A 19,247-nucleotide genomic window follows, 5' to 3' on the forward strand; every position below is an offset into this window, starting at 1 on the left:
TCTACAGCATTACTATTTCTTACCTTGATGAACCAACAACTGTGACATGTAATGAGACAACGCAACATAAGGATAGTGACTCGGAAGAGATAAGATGTGATACCTGAGGAAATCGTCAGAGAAGTTGAGAATTTTGAGAACAAACCTAAGTCCAATCTGGACGAGACTGAGGTAGTCAACTTGGGAGATTCTGAAACCGTCAAAGAAACTCGCATAAGCATTCACTTGTCACCATCAGAGAAGAAAGAGTACACTCATTTCTTAAGAGAGTATGAAGACATTTTCGCATGGTCATATGATGATATGACTGGGCTGACCACGTCCATAGTGGCTCATAAGCTACCTACCAATCCAAGGTGTCTGCCAGTAAAGCAGAAGCTCAGAAAGTTCAAGCCAGATATGAGTTTGAAAATCAAAGAAGAAGTTACCAAACAGATCAAAGCTAAGGTTCTCAGAGTGGTTGAATATCCAACTTGGTTGGCTAACATCGTGCCAGTTCCGAAGAAGGATGGGAAAGTCAGAGTATGCATCGATTATCGGGACCTAAACAGAGCAAGTCCCAAAGATGATTTCCTGTTACCCAACATACACATACTGATCGACAATTGTGCCAAGCATGAACTTCAATCCTTTGTGGATTGCTTCGCGGGATATCATCAGATTTGGATGAATGAAGAGGATGTCGAAAAGACGGCTTTTATCACACTATGGGGGGTGTACTGCGATAAAATGATGTCATTTGATCTGAAGAATGCTGGGGCCACTTATATGAGGGCCATGACAACTATTTTTCATGACATGATACACAAGGAGATAGAGGTATATGTGGATGACGTCATCATCAAATCCAAGAAGAGTACAGATCACATAGCAAACTTGAGAAAATATTTTGATCGGCTTCAGAGGTACAATTTGAAATTGAATCCGGCAAAATGTGCCTTCGGGGTCCCCGCAGGAAATTTATTAGGCTTCATCGTCAGTCGCCGAGGAATTGAGCTAGACCCATCAAAGGTCAAGACTATCCAAGATTTGCCGCCTCCAAAGAACAAGAAAGACATGATGAGTTTTTTAGCACGTCTCAACTATATCATCCGCTTCATAGCACAATCAACTGTAATATGTGAGCCGATTTTCAAAATACTGAAGAAGGATGCCGCAACCAGTTGGACTCAAGATTGCCAAAAAGCTTTTGACAAAATCAAATAATACTTGTCCACACCACCAGTCCTAGTCCCTCTAGAGCTTGGTAGATCACTGTTACTCTACCTTTCCATACTAGATGGGGCTTTCGGTTGTGTCTTGGGACAACATGACAAGACAGGGAGAAAAGAACAGGCCATATATTATCTGAGCAAGAAGTTCACACCTTATGAAGCACGGTATTCTCTGCTGGAACGCACCTGCTGTGCTTCGACCTGGATAATCCAGAAACTGAGGCACTACTTCTATGCCTATACTACATATCTCATATCAAGGATGGACCCTCTGAAGTACATCTTCCAGAAACCCATGCCTACAGGGAAGCTGGCAAAATGGTAGATATTGTTGAGTGAATTCGACATTGTCTATGTGACTCAGAAGGCAGTTAAAGGACAAGCATTAGCAGATCATCTTGCGGAAAATCCTGCAGGAGGAGAATACGAACCACTAAAAATTATTTTCCTGATGAAGAAGTATCATTCGTAGGAGAGGATATCTCCGAAGCCTACGACGGGTAGAGAATGTTTTTCGATGGAGCCGCAAACTTCAAAGGTGGGTAAATCCACTAAATCCCAAGTGTGATTTTTCTCTAAGGCATGTATTTCCTCAAGCATTGCTTCAGATCATCCAGGATGATTCAAAGCTTCTTTTACCATTTTGGGTATAGAAATAGAGTCTAGAGACACAATCAAAGATCTAGATGCGGGAGACAAGTGGACGTAGAAAACAAAATTAGCAATGGAATATATGGATTTGCAAGTACGTATACCTTTGCGAAGAGAAATTGGAAGGTCAAGGTTTTCTGGAGGGTCAGGTGGAGGCAAATCTGATGATGAAGGAACTGATGACGAAGGAACTGATGCAGAACATGTATCATTCGTCTGTTGCCTCCGTGAGTAAACTTGAACAATTGGCGGTCTTGCTAACACAGTTGGAGCAGGTACTAAAGGCAAAATAGTGGATTGGTTCTCGATAGATGAACTAGGAGATGGAGGAACATCATCTCGTTGTTCTGTCAAAGTACATGTAACCTGATATACTAGCCACTCATCTTCCCCCCCCCCTGACTTGTAGAAATGGGAGGTGTATAGAAGTGTAGACTCTAAAAATACCACATCAGTTGACAGCAAATATTTGCCAAGTTCAGTAGAATAACACCGACACCCCTTCTGAAGGCGAGAATAGCCAAGGAAAACACACTTCAATGCCTTGGGATCCAACTTGGTAACCTATGGTCGAACATCTCGAACATAACAAGTGCTTCCAAATACCTTAGGTTCCACCGGAAATAATGCATTGTTTGGAAAAAGAACACTGTAAGGCACATTACCACCAAGCATAGTAGACGACATGAGATTAATCAGAAAGCAAGCCGTAGAGACCGCATCAGCCCAGAACTGTTTAGGAACCTTCATTTGGAACAAAAGTGTCCAAGCTATCTCAAGTAGATGTGTAACGATCCGACCAGTTATTTTAAAAGTTGTAGCCCCATTCCCCTATTTACTGCTCATTCTGTGCTTTATAACTATTATGTGACTTGCCGGGGTAGTCGGTTCAGGTCCGGAGAGATTTTAGAATGAATTGGAACACTTAGTTCCAAAGTTTAAAACTTAAGTTGAAAAGATTGGCTGGATGTCCACTTATGTGTAAACAACCCCGGAATAGAATTTTGATGATTCCAACAGCTCCGTATGGTGATCTTTGAACTTATGAGCGTGATCGGAATTTTATTTGGAAGTCCGTAGTTAAATTAGGCTTGAAATGGCTAAAATAGGAATTTAAGTTTGAAAGTTTGACCGGGGAGTTAACTTTTTGATATCGGGGTCGGAATCTAGTTCCAAATATTTTCAAAGCTTCGTTATGTCATTTATGACTTGTGTACAAAATTTGAGGTCAATCACACTTGATTTGATAGGTTTCGACACCGAATGTAGAAGTTGGAAATTCTTAAGTTCCTTAAGCTTGAATTGGGGTATGATTCGTGGTTTTAGCATCGTTTTATGTGATTTGAGGTTACAAATAAGTTTGTATGATATTTTAGGACTTGTTGGTGTATTTGGTTGAGGTCTCGAGGGCCTCGGGTGAGTTTCAGATGGTTAACGGATCAAAAGTTGGACTTAAACAGCTGCTGTAATTTTTCGGCTGGAAATTCGGGGGCAGAAATCGAAGCCATGATCGAGCTCATGGTCGAGGGCCAAGACCGAGGCCCAGGATCGAGGCTTAGGATCGAGGGCCATGATCGAGGGCCAGGATCGAGGGAGGATCGATGGCAGCTTGGACAGAACTTTAAGTTATAAAGCAGGGGACTTCGTCCTATTTTCTATTTTTGACAAATTGGAGCTTGGGGAGAGGCGATTTTTGGGAGATTTTCAGAGAAAACATCGGGGTAAGTGTTCTTAACTCAATTATGGTTAGATGACCGGAATCCATCATCTGTTTTCACCATTTAATTAGTGTTTTGAGATTGAAATTTGGGAAAAGTTTAGAAATCTCAAAGAAACGAATTTTTGAGATTTCGGTATCGATTCAGAGTCGGATTTGAGTGAAACTGGTATAGTTGGACTCGTAATTGAATGTGTTATTGGGTTTTGTAACTTTCGCCGGATTTCGAGATGTGGGCCCTTCATGCGATTTTTGAGTTAATTTCAGATTCTTATTGAAAAATGTAGTATTTTCTAATGAAATTGATTCCTATAGTTTTTGTTGACTGTATTGAATTATTTTGGCTAGATTCGAGCCATTCAGAGTTGAATAATCGAGGAAAAGGCCTACTAGTGGATTAAATTGGAGCAAGTCAAGGTAAGTGACTTGTCTAACTTTGTGTGGGGGAAATTCCCCCTAGGATTGGTATTGATGTGATAATTATAATGTGTTGAAAGTCGTGTACACGAGCTAAATGTGAAAAACTCTAGTTTTTAAATTGTGTATTTTTCTGTCACACATTAATTAAATTATTTTATCCGATTATATTCATCATCATTGATCAATATTATATTCCTAAATTTGCCTGACATTTTTCCTACTAATTGTTTTTACCCGTTTAGTCGAAACTTTGCTTTATTTTATTCTGTGCATTATTTGAAGGTTGAATTTTCTTAAATTAAATATTATTAAAAATGAAGTATTTTACATTTAATAATTGGATGTTAAGGCAAGATGTTAAATTTGAGGAAATATTAATTTTGCTGAATATTTTGTGAAGATTTTTGTATTCATTGTGATTGAGTCGTGAGCTCCGTATTGTGTAAATAATGGATATTATTTTGCTGAATATTTGGTGAAGACTTTTGTATTTACTGTGATTGAGCCGTGAGCTCCTTATTGTGGAAAAATATTCTGGTTGTTGATTTATTTTGGCAAGTTGAAATATTTGGGCATTTGAAGTGCAAATTATGATATATTGTGATATTGATACGCATGCGATGATATAAGGTCTGGGTGTTGAAACGCATGCGGTGAGATAAGGGTGGCTTGATACGCGTGGCTAGTAGGGGAACTACTAGAAGTCATGCGGTATGATAAGAGTGGCTAAAACGCGGGATGCTATTTCGGGAAAAATATTTTCTTTAAAATTAAATGTGAAGGCTCCCGTGGTGATATAAGGAAATGAGATATTGTGAATTTATTTATGATCTGGGACTACGAGGCGGTACCTCGGGAGCGCCATTGTTGATATTTCTTTATGGCTGCATTTGCCTTTGATTAATGTCGTGATTTTCTTAAAGTTGAAATTTTTTGTTTTCCTGCCGCAAGGTATTACTTACCCTTATTTTGTGAAATTTGATGGTGACATACTACTTACTTGATTCATTTCCATTGTCATTTATTGTTATTATATTGTTAAACATGTCACCATGTCTTTTAGTATTCCAGTAGGGCCTGACCTGACCTCATCACTACTTTACTGAGGTTAGGCTTGGCACTTACTCGGTACCGCTGTGGTGTACTCATACTACGCTTTTGCACATTACTTTGTGTAGATCCAGGTACTTCTTACCAGCCCAGATATTAGTGAGCCACCGGTGTATGGAGACTTCGAGGTATATCTGCCAACGTCCGCAGACTCCGGAGTCCCCTTCTATCTTATTATGTTGTCTTCCTTATTTGCTTTAGATTCTGATGTATAGAGACATAGAGAATAAATTCTTAGAAGCTTGTGACTTATTCCTACCGGGTTTTGGGAGTTGAAATTGTTAAATAGTAGTTTTTATTTATTCGACTGTTAAGGATTAAATTTCAGTTTTATATTCAATTATATTCCGCATTGATAGGCTTACCTAGTCTTAGAGACTAGGTGCCATCACGACATCCTACAGAGGGAATTTGGGGTTGTGACAAGTTGGTATCAGAGCTCTAGGTTCATAGGTATTATGAGTCACAAGCAGGTTTAGTAGAGTCTCGTAGATCGGTACAGAGACGTCTGTACTTATCTTTGAGAGGCTATGGAACTATTAGGAAATTATCACTTCTTTAAATCCTTATCGTGCGCAATTGTTGACTTCAAAATTTTAAACCATTATCTTTTTATTCTCTCACAAATGGTGAGGACACGCACAACTAGATCCGATGATCAGGCACCCGCGCCCCCTGTTGGAGCCGCAAGAGGCTGGGGTCGGGGCAGTGGCCGAACCAAAGGCCGAGGAAGACCACGTGGTACAGCCAGAGCACCCGCACGAGCTGCTGCAGAGGAACCACCAGTGGCTCCAGTTGAAGAACAAGCACCTGAGGCGCCTGTTACCGCTCCTGGACTTCAGGAAACTCTTGCCCAGATTTTGAGCATGTTTGGCACTCTAGCTCATGCAGGGTTAATTCCACTTGCTCCTGCCACATCTCAGGTAGGGGGAGGAGCACAAACTCCCGTTGCCCGTACCCCAGAGCCACGGGCCCAGGTTGACCATGCCCCAGAGGTTATACCAGTGCAGCCAATTGTCCCAGTTCGGCCCGAGGCTAGGGCAGTAGTTTTAGAGGGGGAGCAGATCAGGCTCGAGAGGTACAAAAAGTACCACCCTCCCACATTCAGCGGTGTAGCTTCAGAGGATGCTCAGGGATTTCTGGAGGAATGTCACCGTATCCTTCGTACTATGGGTATTGTGGATTCTAGTGGGGTTTCTTTCACGGCATTCCAGCTTAGAGGAGCAGCCTACCAGTGGTGGCGGGCATATGAGTTGGATAGTCCGACCGAGGCAGCTTTACTCACTTGGACTCAATTCTCAGATATGTTCTTGAGGGAGTATGTTCCTCAGAGTCTTAGAGATGCATGACACACAGAGTTTGAGCAGCTGCGCCATGGTTCTATGACCATGTCGAAATATGCGGTCCGATTCAGTGATTTGGCTAGGCATGCATCAGCCTTGGTTGCTACTGTTCGATAGCGGGTTCGTTGATTTATCGAGGGGCTCCACCCTAGTATCAAATTTAGTATGGCCCGAGAAGTGGAGATGGACATCACATACCAACATGTGGTGTCAATTGCTAGGAGATTGGAGGGTATGCGGACTTGGGAGAGAGAAGAGAGGGAAGCTAAGAGACCCCGAGATTCTGGAACATATAACAATTCTCGTGCCCCAGCTGCAGCTCATCATGGTAGAGGCTATGTGAGCCGTCCTATTCATTCAGCACTTCCAGCTTCCAGTAGTATTCCGGCTACTCCCAGATCCCATGTTCCATATTATGCACCGCCGGTGTCTACTGTACCTCCTGTACGGGGTGCTTTCAGCAAGCAGTCTAGTCGATCAGGCCCGAGCCAGTCCCAACAGCCACATCCTCCGAGGGATTGTTTTAAGTGTGGTGACACTCGTCATATAATGAGGTATTGCCCCAGATTTAGGAGGGGTGCACCTCCACATATTTCTCAGGCCCCACCTATTCCACAGGGCCCTTAGGCTTCTCAGGCCATGATTACTGTACCCGTTGCTACTTCACCTGCACATCCAGCTAGAGGTGGAGGTCAGACATGTAGAGGTCGCCCTAGAGGGGGAGGCCAGGCCAGATATTATGCCCTTCCTGTTAGGACAGAGGCAGTTGCATCTGATTCTGTTATCACAGGTATTATTTTGGTCTGTCATAGAGATGCATCGATCTTATTTGATCCAGGCTCCACTTATTATTATGTGTCATCTTATTTTGCCCCGTATTTGGGCGTATCCCGTGATTCTTTGAGTTCTTCTGTTTATGTATCTACACCCGCGGGTAAATCTATTATTGTTGTCCGCGTGTATCGATCATGTTTAATTGTTATCAGTGGTTTTGAGACTAGAGCTAATTTATTATTGCTCAGTATGGTGGATTTCAATATTATTTTGGGCATGGACTGGTTGTCGCCCTATCACACTATCCTTGATTGTTACGCCAAGACGGTGACGTTGGCTATGCCAGGTCTACCGCGGCTAGAGTTGAGAGGTACCTTGGATCATGTTCCTAGCAGAGTTGTTTCTTTTCGTAAAGCTCAACAAATGGTTGAGAAGGGGTGTGATGCGTATCTGGCCTATGTGAGAGATGTTAGTGTTGATACTCCTACCATGGAGTCAGTTCCTGTAGTAAGGGATTTTCCTGATGTATTTCCAGCGGATCTTCTGGGTATGCCACCCGACAGGGATATTGACTTTGGCATTGATTTGTTACCGGGCACTCTGCCCATTTCTATTCCATCATATCGTATGGCCCCAGCAGAGTTGAAAGAATTAAAAGAACAGTTATAGGAGTTGCTTGATAAGGGCTTCATTCGGCCCAGTGTATCGCCTTGGGGTGCTCCTGTCTTGTTTGTGAAGAAGAAGGATGGTTCTATGCGGATGTGTATTGATTACCGCCAGTTGAACAAGGTTACAGTGAAGAACATGTATCCATTGCCACGTATTGATGACCTATTTGATCAGCTTCAGGGTGCCAGGGTATTCTCTAAAATTGACTTGCATTCAGGCTATCATCAGTTGAAGATTCAAGAACCCGATATCCCGAAGACTGCTGTTAGGACTCAGTATGGTCATTATGAGTTCCTTGTAATGTCATTTGGGCTAACCAACACCCCAACAACATTTATGCACTTAATGAATAGTGTATTTCAGCCCTATCTTGATTCTTTCGTCATTGTGTTTATTGACGACATTCTGGTGTATTCCCAGAGTCGGGAAGATCATGAGAAACACCTGAGGACTGTGCTTCAGACTTTGAGAGAAAAGAAGTTATATGCAAAATTTTCAAAGTGTGAATTCTGGCTTGATTCAGTGGGATTTTTGGGCCACATAGTTTCGTGCGAAGGGATTAAGGTAGATCCAAAGAAGATTGAAGCAGTGCAGAGTTGGCCCAGAACATCATCAGCTCTGAGATCAGGAGTTTTCTTGGTTTGGCGGGGTATCGCCGATTTGTAGAGGGTTTCTCTTCTATTGCTGAACCTATGACCAAATTGACCCAGAAGGGTGCTCCGTTCAAGTGGACCGAGGAATGTGAGGAGATCTTACAAAAGCTCAAGACAACTTTGACTACAACCCCAGTATTGGTATTACCTACAGGTTCAAGGTCTTATACTGTGTATTGTGATGCATCGCGTATTGGTCTCGGTGCAGTGTTGATGTAAGACGGTAGGGTGATTGCCTACGTATCCAGACAGTTAAAGGTACACGAGAAGAATTATCCGGTCCACGACCTTGAGTTAGCAGCTATTGTTCATGCCTTGAAGATTTGGCGGCATTATTTGTACGATGTACATTGTGTGGTCTACACTGATCACCAGAGTCTACAACATCTGTTTAAATAGAAGGATATTAATTTGCGGCCGCGGATATGGTTGGAGTTGCTTAAGGATTATGATATCATCATTCTCTATTATCCCGGGAAGGCCAATGTAGTGGCCGGTGCCTTGAGTCATAAGGCGGAGAGTTTGGGTAGCTTAGCATATTTACCGGTAGCAGAGAGGCCTTTAGCCTTGGCTGTTCAGGCCTTGGCCAACCAGTTTGTTAGATTGGATATTTTCGAGCCGAGACGAGTTTTGACTTGTGTAGTTTCTCAGTCTTCTCTTAATGATCGTATCGGGGAGCGTCGGTATGATGAACCCCATCTGCTTGTCCTTAAGGATACAATTCAGCACAGTGATGCTAAGGAAGTCACTATTGGAAATGATAGTGTATTACGAATGCAGGGCAGGCTATGTGTGCCTAATGTAGATGGTTTGCATGAGTTGATTCTACAGGAGGCTTACAGTTCGCGGTACTCAATTCATCGGGTGCTGCAAAGTTGTATCAGGACTTGAGACAGCTCTATTGGTGGAGGCGGATGAAGAAAGACATAGTGGAATATGTATCTCGGTGCCTAAATTGCCAGCAAGTGAAGTATGAGCATCAATAACCGGGTAGATTGCTTCAGAAGTTAGAGATTCCAGAACGAAAATGGGAGCAGATCACTATGGATTTTGTTGTTGGGCTCCCACGGACTCAGAGGAAGTTCGATGCAGTTTGGGTTATTGTGGATAGGTTAACCAAGTCAGCCCATTTCATTCCCGTAGTTACTACTTACTCTTCGAAACAGATGGCTCAAGTCTATATTCGCGAGATTGTCAAACTTCATGGAATACCGGTATCTATCATATTTGACTGGGGTACGCAGTTTACATCATGGTTCTGGAAGGTAGTACAACGTGAGTTGGGTACTCGGGTAGAGTTGAGTACAACATTTCACCCTCAGACGGACGGGCAGTCTGAACGCACTATTCAGATACTGGAGGATATGCTTCGTGCACGTGTGATAGATTTTGAGGGTGCTTGGGATCAGTTCTTACCACTTGCAGAGTTTGCTTACAATAACAGCTACCAGTCGAGCATTCAGATGGCTCCGTATGAGGCCTTGTATGGTAGGCAGTGCCGGTCTCCAGTAGGTTGGTTTGAACCGAGCGAGGCTATGCTATTGGGTATAGACTTGGTTCAGGATGCCTTGGAAAAGGTTAAATTGATTCAGGATCGACTTCGTACAACCCAATCTATACAGAAGAGTTATGCGGATCAGAAGGTTCGTGATGTTGCATTCATGGTTGGTGAGCAGGTCTTGTTCCGGGTTTCGCCTATGAAGGGTGTTATGAGGTTCGAGAAGAAGGGCAAGTTGAGCCCTAGGTATATTGGGCCTTTTTAGATTCTTGAGAGAGTTGGGGAGGTGGCTTACAAACTTGCACTACCACCTAGTCTCTCTGTAGTTCATACAGTGTTCCATGTTTCCATGCTCTGGAAGTATCACAGCGATCCGTCTCATGTGTTAGACTTCATCTCAGTCCAGTTGGGCAAGGATCTATCTTATGTCGAGGAACCAGTGGCCATTTTGGACAGACATGTTAGAAAGATAAGATCAAAGAACATAGCTTCAGTGAAGGTGCAGTGGAGTGGTCAGCCAGACGAAGAGGCTACTTGGGAGACTGAGCGGGAGATGCAGAGCAAATATCCACACCTATTTGAGAGTCCAGGTATAATTCTAAACCCGTTCGAGGACGAACGATTGTTTTAAGAGGGGGAGAATGTAACGACCCGGCCAGTCATTTTAAAAGTTGTAGCCCCATTCCCCTATTTACTGCTCATTCTGTGCTTTATAACTGTTATGTGACTTGTCGGGGTAGTCGGTTCAGGTCCGGAGTGATTTTAGAATGAATTGGAACAATTAATTCCAAAGTTTAAAACTTAAGTTGAAAAGGTTGGCTGGATGTCGACTTATATGTAAATGACCCCGGAATAGAATTTTGATGATTCCAACAGCTCCGTATGGTGATTTTTGAACTTAGGAGCGTGATCAGAATTTTATATGGAAGTCCGTAGTTAAATTAGGCTTGAAATGGCTAAAATAGGAATTTAAGTTTGGAAGTTTGACCGGGGAGTTGACTTTTTGATATCGGGGTCGGAATCAAGTTCCGAAAATTTTCAAAGCTCCGTTATGTCATTTATGACTTGTGTGCAAAATTTGAGGTCAATCGGACTTGATTTGATAGGTTTCGACATCGAATGTAGAAGTTGGAAATTCTTAAGTTCCTTAAGCTTGAATTGGGGTATGATTCATGCTTTTAGCATCATTTTATGTGATTTGAGGTTTCAAATAAGGTCGTATGATGGTTTAGGACTTGTTGGTATATTTGGTTGAGGTCCCGAGGGCCTCAGGTGAGTCTCGGATGGTTAACGGATCAAAAGTTAGACTTAACAGCTGCTGTAATTTTTCTGCTGGAAATTCGGGGGCAGAAATCGAAGCCATGATCGAGCCCATTATCGAGGGCCAGGATCGAGATCCAGGATCGAGGCCATGATCGAGGGCTAGGATCGAGAGCAGCCTGGATAGAACTTTAAGTTATAAAGTAGGGGACTTCGTCCCATTTTCTATTTTTGACAAATTGGAGCTTGGGGAGACACGATTTTTGGGAGATTTTTAGAGAAAATATCGGGGTAAGTGTTCTTAACTAAATTATGGTTAGATTACCCGAATCCATCATTTGTTTTCACCATTTAATTAGTGTTTTGAGATTAAAATTTGGAAAAATTTTAGAAATCTCATAGAAACGATTTTTTGAGCTTTCGTTGTCGATTCGGAGTTGGATTTGAGTGAAACTGGTATGGTTGGACTCGTAATTAAATGTTTTGTCGGATTTCATAACTTTTGCCAGATTCCAAGAAGTGGGTCCCGCGTGCGATTTTTGAGTTAATTTTGGATTTTTATTGAAAATGTAGTATTTTCTGATGAAATTGATTCCTATAATTTTTGTTGACTGTATCAAATTATTTTGGCTAGATTCGAGCCATTTAGAGTTGGATAATCGAGGAAAAGGTCTACTAGTGGATTAAATTGGAGCAAGTCAAGGTAAGTGACTTGTCTAACTTTGTGTGGGGGAAATTCCCCCTAGGATTGGTATTGATGTGATAATTGTAATGTGTTGAAAGTCGTGTACACGAGGTGACGAGTGTGTACACGGGCTAAATGTGGAAGATTATGTCTTTAGATCGTGTAGATTAGTGATGCATACATTAATTAAATTATTTTATCCGATTATATTCATCATCATTGATCTATATTATATTCCTAAATTTGCCATACATTTTTCCTACTAATTGTTTTTACCCGTTTAGTTGAAACTTTACTTTCTTTTATTCTGTGCATTATTTGAAGGTTGGATTTTCTTAAATTAAATATGATTAAAAATGAAGTATTTTACATTTAATAATTGGATTTTAAGTCAAGATGTTAAATTTGAGGAAATATTACTTTTGCTGAATATTTTGTGAAGATTTTTGTATTCATTGTGATTGAGCCGTGAGCTCCGTATTGTGAAAATAATGGATATTATTTTGCTGAATATTTGGTGAAGACTTTTGTATTTACTATGATTGAGCCGTGAGCTCCTTATTGTGGAAAAATATTCTGGTTGTTGATTTATTTTGGCAAGTTAAAATATTTGTGCACTTGAGGTGCAAATTGTGATATATTGTGATATTGATACGCATGCGATAGTATAAGGTCTGTGTGTTGAAATGCATGCGGTGAGATAAGTGTGGCTTGATATGCGTGGCTAGTAGGGGAACTACTATAAGTCATGCGGTGTGATAAGGGTGGCTAAAACGCGGGATGCTATTTCGGGAAAAATATTTTCTTTAAAATTAAATGTGAAGGCTCCCGCAGTGATATAAGGAAATAAGATATTGTGAATTTATATATGATTTGGAACTACGAGGTGGTACCTCGGGAGCGCCCTTGTTGATATTTCTTTATGGCTGCATTTGCCTTTGATTAATGTCGTGATTTTCTTAAAGTTGAAAATTTCTGTTTTCCTGCCGCAAGGTATTACTTACCATTATTCTGTGAAATTTGATGGTAACATACTACTTACTTGATTCATTTCCATTGTCATTTATTGTTATTATATTGTGAAACATGTCGCGCCCCCTTTTTCTCGCGAAATCGGGTTTCGACATTGACAACTATTTTAAAAAGGGAGGAAGGGTTATTAAAAGAAAGTCGCCACCTAACGGATTAAGGTGCATTAGGGAACCTATTGCAAATGACTCGGGTTTACTAGTTTGCGTCACCAAAGATCGGGTAAGGGCTCAAATTACCTCGAGGTCCACAACGGTGGATCCCGGCCGAACTTAAATCATGTGAATTAGTCTAAGAGAGAAGAGAAACATAAAGAAAGAATTATTTTAATAGGAGTGGGGGGTCGTATGTTTTTTAGCCTAAAGGATCACCCCGTGTAACATAAATAATACTTCGTAACTCCCCCAAGACGGGGGTGTTACTCATATTATTCAGCGGGCACAAACTATCATCTCCTGCTACCCGATTACTATCTTTAAGTTATTTACCTAAAGCGCTCTAATCAATTCTAAATCGTACCCTATGCGTGCACTACCTGTCCCTTGCCTATGGCCCAGGAGGCGTTTGGACCTCTATTTTTTGGATGGTTTTAGACTTAACTTAGGTTGCTCAAAAATGATAAAAACTAGGCGACATACAAAACAAATTGGACTTTCATGTAAAAGCAAATAAGGGCTCAGGTTAGCCTCCACACTTAGGTAACAAATGCACGCAAACAAATTAGGCGTTTTGACAGTTTCAACAATTGAAGTCGTTAGGCCCTATAGACATGATTTCTATATGATTATGGATTTTAATCATGCGAGCAGTTATGCAAAGTAATTTCTAAGTGACTGCACAGTTGTCTACTGGTTATAAGCATAAGCGATTGAAACCTATAAACATACTATCTAGGTGATTTATTCAGTATTTAGCAGTAATAAACATGAGAGATATTCAGAATTACTCAGTTGTTCCTATAGGCATGCTTTCTACTGGCATTCAATGAGGCAGTATTTTAAAGCCTGATTTTAGTGCTTAACACATATAGTGATTACCTTGTAGACATGATTCCTACCCTTGATGATTGAAACTGGTTTTAGTTCTTATATACTAAATGAGCAAGTATGACAATAACATATCAATCAATTAAGAACCCTATGGGAATGACTTCTAAAAATGTAGATTTATAAATGACCCTATGAATATGCTGCAATGCAAATTGAACTTTGGTTATTTTATTCCCTATAGGCATGGTATCTAAAAAGCAGAATAGGCAGGTTATCCACAGAGCTTATTCGAGCAAGCAAACACCTATATGCAGGTTATCTATAGAGCATATTCGAGCAAAATAAACACCTATAGGCAGGTTATCTAACATACAATAGCAGAATCTATTTGAATAAAGTAAACACCTATAGGCAAGTTATCTAACATACAATAGCAGAATGAGCAAAGTAAACACCCGTAGGAAGGTTATCTAACACAATAGCAGAATGAGCAAAGTAAACACCTATAGGCAGGATTTCTACCCATTCTCATGCAAATATTAAAATAAACCCAGTTTCCCAATTTACTAATACCCCAATTGTTATTACAAATAATTATTACAGACCAAAATTGAATGAATGAATTACAAAGTATAAAAACTATAGGAAGTCTGCAGCAGGCCCAAATACACCTGAACATGCCAAGCCTTCAACTCACAATAGCTCCAAAAGCCCATGTTCAAAGATACACAATAACCAGCAGTGAATGATTCACCCATATCTCAAGGATAAGCATACAAAACCCAAATCTCTAGCGTGTCAGAGTTCCCAAGGGCTTTAAGAACCCAGGGCAGGGCTCACACTAGAGAAGAATGATCCGAACAGTTCAAAGAAGACTAGGGACCAAATCCTAGTATATCAGAGTTCATGATGGTCTCATATGAACCCTGAGCAGTGCTCACACTAGGGAGGCCAAGGGACAGAACCTAAATTGCTTTGGCTTTCAACCAGCAAAGAGTGAGAATTCAGGAGAGTAGGGTGGGATTAGGGGGTACAAAATCACACATAGAACACAAACAAATAGCAACACATTTGAACCTAGGCAGACTTAATTCAGTTTTTAGAAGTTAACACAGTCACATGCTAATAAGACCAGTTCATAAACATGTTCACAGTGATAACAAAGACTGCAGATCAGACTAAGTCACAGAAAGAAAGCTCATTGATTAACAGTAGGTCAAGAACACACTAATTAGTATTATGAACTGATTAAACAATTTTGTAGAGGTATCATAACATAGTGAGCACAGAACCAAACAAGTCATATGGTGGCAGGTTCAATAAACAAATTGATGAATCTGTTAAGGCACACATAACTAAACAATCCTTAGGAAAGGTATGGAGGCATTTAAGGCTAAAGAAGAGCCCTAAATTACTCAGAGTTAGGTAGATTCAAACTAAGTTCAACATGTCTTAAATACAGGTAATAGAATTTGGGGTAACATGGTTTGATAACAGTAACACATTAAGTAGGTAATCATAATGGAATAGCAAAGGATTCAATAAACTCACTAGTTAAGATGAAACAGGAAAACGGAATCCAACAGTGTAGCAATTGTTACCAACAGAAGCAAAACAGTTGAGGATTTCTGGCCTTGGCTTCCAGCCGGCCAGGAATCAAAAGTACAGAGTAGTATTGCTAGGAGTGAAAAAATTTGAGTTCTAAACTTTATTTCAAAGGGGAGTGGGGAGGGGTTCGAATAATGTTCTAGCATTAAAGAATTCCTCACTTAAATACTGAGGTCAGTGTTTAAATCAGTCGGGTTGAACCCTATGTTTTAAGTGAAAAAATGCACAAAACCAGTAAGAAATAAGGTAAAGAATCACATCAGGCAGATAAAAGATCATTGTAAAAGGAATACTCAATCGAGTCAGATTTGATTCAAGTAAAAAGGGTTGAAAACCCTAAATTAGGTAAACCCCGAAATTAGCAGAGAATAATGGCAAAGAATCATGTATTAACACGTACAAATGAACATAGACATGGATTATTCAAAAGAGACATGAAATTGAACCAGATTAGTTCAAGTAAAAAGGGGCTGAAACCCTAATTTTGGGTAAAACACAAAATTAGCAAGAATAAAGGAAAAGAACACATATTAGCACAAAATAAACATATATAGGAACTTAAAAAAGGAAACTTATAATCGAACCAGATTTGGTTCAAGTAAAAGGGGTTTGAAACCCTAAATTAGGCAAGTCACAAAATCGACAAAAATCAACAGACCCATATGTAATATAGCAAATATAGACGAAGGACTGTTTAAAAAAAATAGTGTTTGAACCAGATTTGGTTCAAATCAAAGAAGATCTGAAACCCTAACATTTAGGGCTTAGTGTGAATCAAGAGAGATATGAGAGAATCATCACAAATAACGTACTTGGTCTCGAGATTTGTCCGGATTCAAACGATAACAAATAAGGGAAGAACCCTAAAATGGTAAGGGAATAGGGTAAGAATCCCATTAGGACCGGGATTTGGGAGGATTTGGGTGAGGCGGCAGCGTTAGGTTTCAACAGGGGAGGGGAAATGAGGGCGGCGGTTTTAGTAAAGTAAGGATTAGGGTAGAGAGGAGGGATATAAGGGATAGGGGGTCGTTAGTTGTGGGCCGTTGATCATTTTTGATCAACGACCAGGATTTAGGCGGATTGGGGTTGGGTTTAATGAATGGGTAAGGGTAATTGGGTTAGGGGTATTGGGCTTGGGCTAGTTTGGGTAGTTTTAGGTTCGAATTAGTTATAGAATTAGGGCCAGATTTTAAATACCCGATTTTAATAAATAATAATTTGTAAAAATAATAGATAAATAAAAATATATATTATTTGTGCATGAAAATGATTAAAAAAAAATTGTTTAACATTATAAAAAATATAAAAGTTATTTTGTTTCATAAATAAAGTAATTATAAGTACATATTGGCTATTTTTGCAAAATGTACAATTTAGCCTAAAAATGCAAATGTAATTATAACAAAATGTAAATAAAATATTTAAAACCTAATATGGGTGTAAATGAAAAGTGTAGATGATAAAATCATCATAAAAATAATTTATAAGGTAATTAATAGATATTTATATAATAAAATATAGGAATAAATTGATTTAAAGCCTTTAAAAACCATAGAAAATTATGAAAAATGCTTGTATATGCTTGTAGATCAAATGATGGTGCATATGCACTATTTTGAAAGTATAACAATAGATGCAACATGTACAACAGATGTCTACTTGCTGTGAATTATGTGGTAAAAATATGAGGAAAAAATTGGGTATCAACAGCTGCCCCTCTTTACCCGGGAAGGATGAAAGAGTTATCGGGTAAAGAAATGATGACTGATTTTGACCGAATGGGGTGATTTGAAAACACTGTAGGCCGCACTCTGGTCTCTGAGCTGCCTACATATCCTTGGTTATACAGGAATCAGGCCATGTGTAGTTCTGGATCCAACGGTGGAACGAACCGATGGAGTTGTTGTAAGAACGGACAAAATATTCTGGATAAGACAAATTGGGATTGAGAATGGTTATGGATACTTGAGTAGTTATCAGATGAGAATGGGTAACGGACGGTGATCGATTACATTTGAAATAATTGAAGGATATGGACGTTGAATGGAAACTGGAGCAAAGATTGCTCCTGTTAGGATAACGGTTACTTACCGGATTACCTGCAAACTCAAAATACAATGCATATAGATTATCGCATAAATTTAAACATGATGCAAATTCCCTTTGGACCATGGAGATTGTCTTTGGACGGTGAGGATGATGTCTTTAGACCATGATGTCCTGGGCCATGAATTGTGCGGTAAAGGATTCGCAGGCCATGAAATGATGTTCTCGGGCTATGAAGATGGTGCCTCCGAACCATGATGCCTTTGAATAATGATATGCAAGATTAAGAGATCCTCAGGCCATGGCATGGTGTCTTCCGGCTATGAGGATGATGCCTTCGGACTATGACGCCTTCGGACAAATTGGCTATATATCAGCCTATGAGATGCAAAGACATGATGCTTGAGATAAAACAAGACAGAGCTTAGTCTTGTATAGAGTTGGGAGCAGAGCTTAGTCCCAAGAGAAGAGTATAATGCAAGGTTTGGAATAGAGCAACATTTGTGGTTATGCAAGGAGAGACAATTCTTAGTCTCGTGCTGGGAAGGCAATGCTTAGCCTTATGCAGTTAAGGAGGCAGGGCTTAGCCTCATGCAAGATTTGAGACAGTGCTTAGTCTCATGCAAATGGAAGGCAATGCTTAGCCTTATGCAGTTAAGAAGGCAGGGCTTAGCCTCATGCAAGATTTGAGACAATGCTTAGTCTCATGCAAATGGAAGGCAATGCTTAGCATTATGCAGTTGAGGAGGCAGGGCTTAGCCTCATTCAAGATTTGAGACAATGCTTAGTCTCATGCAAATGGAAGGCAATGCTTAGCCTTATGCAGTTGAGGAGGCAGGGCTTAGCCTCATGCAAGATTTGAGACAATGCTTAGCCTTATGCAATTAAGGAGGCAGGGCTTAGCCTCATGCAAATATTTGAGACAATGCTTAGTCTCATGCAATGGGAAGGCAGTGCTTAGCCTTATGCGATTAAGGATGCAGGGCTTAGCCTCATGCAAAGATTTGAGACAATGCTTAGTCTCATGCAATGGGAAGGTAGAGCTTAGCCTTATGCAATTAAGGAGGCAGGGCTTAGCCTCATGCAAAGATTTGAGACAATGCTTAGTCTCATGCAATGGGAAGGCAGAGCTTAGCCTTATGCAATTAAGGAGGCAGGGCTTAGCCTCATGCAAAGATTTGAGACAATGCTTAGTCTCATGCAATGGGAAGGCGGAGCTTAGCCTTATGCAATTAAGGAGGCAGGGCTTAGCCTCATGCAAGGTTGAGACAATGCTTAGTCTCATGCAATTAAGGAGGTAGGGCTTATCCTCATGCAAAGATTTGAGACAATGCTTAGTCTCATGAATGGGAAGGCAGAGCTTAGCCTTATGCAATTAAGGAGGCAGGGCTTAGCCTCATGCAAGTTTGAGACAATGCTTAGTCTCATGCAGTGGGAAGGCAGTGCTTAGCCTCATGCAATTAAGGAGGCAGGGCTTAGCCTCATGCAAGGTTGAGACAATGCTTAGTCTCATGCAATTAAGGAGGTAGGGCTTAGCCTCATGCAGTTGAGGAGGCAGGGCTTAGCCTCATGCAAGTTTTG

The sequence above is a fragment of the Nicotiana tabacum genome, chromosome 4 (genome assembly GCF_000715075.1).
Source record: "Nicotiana tabacum cultivar K326 chromosome 4, ASM71507v2, whole genome shotgun sequence".
Lineage (NCBI taxonomy): Eukaryota > Viridiplantae > Streptophyta > Magnoliopsida > Solanales > Solanaceae > Nicotiana > Nicotiana tabacum.